Source organism: Lepidochelys olivacea, assembly GCF_965140295.1.
Source record: "Lepidochelys olivacea isolate rLepOli2 genome assembly, chromosome: 2".
NCBI lineage: Eukaryota > Metazoa > Chordata > Testudines > Cheloniidae > Lepidochelys > Lepidochelys olivacea.
Genome location: NC_140412.1, coordinates 171669266 through 171672567, shown reverse-complemented (window position 1 = coordinate 171672567; position 3302 = coordinate 171669266).

The window sequence follows — 3302 nt, the reverse complement described above, 5'->3', positions numbered from 1 at the left end:
TTTTGTTCCTGAATAGCCATCACTCTTCAGACACAGATAGCAACACTGATGTTACAAAAGTGAACTCCGAAGGCAGTCCCATGCCTGTAAAATGGGGTAATAACACTGCCTACCTCACAGAAGTGGTATTAGGACAAATATTTTTGAGGCTTTCAGATGTTAGAGTGATAAGCACTATAGGAAAAACCTATGAATAGGTAAACTGCTCATATTTTAGACACACTGGAGCAAACTTTTTTCAACATGTTCAAGGCCAATGTCCTACATGACATACTTTATTATTATTATTTATTATTTGTATTACAGTGGATCCATTGTGCTGAGCAGTGTGTAAACACACAGTGAGATACAGTCTCTGCTCCTACCTAAAAAGACAGGACAAATGATGGGAGGAGAAAAAAGGGCAGAAAAGTGAAGTAACTTGTCCAAATCACACAGCAGATCCAGGCAGAGAACCAGGACTTCTGGTCTCAGGCCAATGCCCTAACACCCAGACCATGCTGCCTCCATTAGACCTCTTCAGTTCTTAGGTTGGGAGGTTTCTGCCCCCACAAGCCCTCATCCTCACCCTGCTCTCACAGCTCAGTTCTGGATCATGCTGGAGATTCCACTGAGCCCTCTTCCCCCACACAGAGAAATATATGCTCAAATAGTGTCAAGTCAATGGTTGGAAAAGAGAATTCCTATATTACAGTATGAACAGTGGGTGTGCAGATGTATTGTATAAATAATGTTCATTTCCATTGCAAAGAGGATGACTCAGCAGGTTGGCAATGGAATCTGGGAAAATTTTACCTCTAGTTATTGTTTCAAAATTACATCCCTGGTAAGCTGTGAGCTAAACTTGTTCCTATCAGATGTTGGGTGTGCTACATGGAATGAGCTGGTAGGAATGCACCACAATTAGCAGTCCCACTGAAGAAGCCAACTGCATGGCCCATGGAAACCGAACTACCAGGAAGGGGGTAGAAAAGCATTGTGGTGGTTTGGCAGGGCAGTGTGAAGAAACTTGTACAGCAGAAGTGTGAGTTAGGAGGATGAATGGTGGGCTTTATTCTACAGAGATATCAAACTGGAATCTCTCATGAGCAATATATTCACTTAAACATACTGAAGATTTGAAATGACTAGTGATTTTGGGTTCCCAACCTGAGGCAGCTTGCAGGGCCTTATTTTCAGAGAGTAGATGCTTAGCAGTTACTGTATGGGGAGGGTGACCAGATAGCAACGGTGGAAAAAATGGGACAGGCAGTGGGGGGGAGGGTAATAGGCGCCTAAAGAAAATGTCACAAAAAACAGGATTGACCCTTTAAAAATGGGACATCTGGTCACCCTATGTATGGGTATGTCTACAGTGCAGTTGGGAGGTACAATTGCAGCATGCTTAGACACCCAGTGCTGCTGTTACTCAAGCTAGTTCAGCTAGCTTTGACCTAGCTAGATCAGAAGTATGTTTATGCAGGCTGCAATCACACCACCTGATCAGGTTTTTTCAAGGCACGTGAAGATGGGCATCCAACAGTTGAGGTCACTTTTGACAAGCCAAACTGGTAAGGATATGTCTACGCTGCAGATAGGAGGTGGGATTCCCAGTGTGGGTAGACAAACTCACGCTAGCTCTCATCGAGCTGACATGCTAGAAGTAGCAGTGTGGATGTTGAAGCACCGGTAGTGGCTCAGGCTAGCCACCTGGGCTTTGACCTATATACTTTCTCTTCATTTTTTTTCCTGGTTTTGCTCCGACTCTGTGTGTGTGTTTGGTTTTTTTTTATTATTATTATTTTTAATGGCAGTCTGTCATGAGTTTACTCACGGCTCACCAAACTACGCGAATTCTTTGCAGATGTTAACAAGCATGTGCACAAGGCTAATCCAGTGGATATAGTGTAATTAGACTTTCTGCAAGCCTTCGACAACCCTTATGAAGGTTCTTAAGCAAAATAAGCAGTCAAGGGATGAAAGGGAGGGTACTCTCATGAATCAGTAACTGGTTAAAAGACCAGAAACAAAGGGTAGGTATAAATTATCAGTTTTCACAATGGAATGAGGTGAACACCAGGGTCCCCCAAGCTTCTATACTGGGATCCATGCTGTTCAATGTATTCATCAGTGATCTGGGAAAGAGTATGAACAGTGAGGTGGCAAAACTTGCAGAAGATACAAAATTACTCAAGATAACTAAGTCCAAAGCTGGCTGCATAGAGTGACTAAACTGGGTGACTGGGCAGATGAGATTCAACGTTAAGTGCCAAGTAATGCACATTTGTGAGCGGGGGGGAGGAATAACCCTAACTATATAATATAAAATGATGGGGTGTAAATTAGCTGATACAACTCAAGAGAGATTTTTTGGAGTCACTATGGATAGCTCTCTGAAAATATCCACTCAATATGCATCAGCAGTCAAAAAAGCTGACAGAACATTAGGAAAGGGATAGATAATAAGACAGTAAATATCACAATGCCACTATACAAATCCATAGTATGCCCTCACCTTGAATGCTGCATGCAGTTCTGGTCACCACATCTCAAAACAGATGTATTAGAATGGAAAAAGTACACAGAAGAGCGACAAGAATTATTAGGGGCTTGGAACAGCTTCTAGACAAGAAGAGAGTAAAAAGACTGGGGTTGTTCAGCTTAGAAAAAAAAGACAACTAAGGCGGGATATGCTAGAGGTTTATAAAAAGTGAACACGGAAGTGTGATTTACCCCTTCGCCTACCAGGAGAACTAGACACCCCCCAATGAAATTAATAGGCAGCAGGTTTAAAACAAACAAAAGGAAGCACCTGACACAAGGTGCAGTCCACCTGTGGCATTCGTTGTAGGGATGCTGTGAAGGTCAAATGTATAATTGGGTTAAAAAAAAAGAATTAGGTAAATTCATGGAGGATAGGATCCATCTATGGCTATTGTTCCAGATGGTCGGAGTGTCCCTGAACCTCCAACTGCCAGAAGCTGGGACTGGGCAATGGGATGGATGACTCAAAATTACCCTGTTCTGTTTATTCCTTCTACAGCACCTGGCATTGGCCACTGTTGGAAGAGAGGGTCCTGGGCTAGATGGTCAATTGGTCTGACCCAGTATGACTGTTCTTCTGAGTCTGTCTCCATCTACTGCAGCTGATAACTTCCTAGCATGCATCAGACTTGAAAATGATTAGAACGTTTGTAAGTGAGACAAGAGGTTGACTTCATATTATCACCAAAAATGAGATGCTGTCTGTGTTTGCTTTTCCCGTTTCCTGCATTTGGTATGCACTCATTTTAAAATAATACATTATCAAATGCTTCTGATGG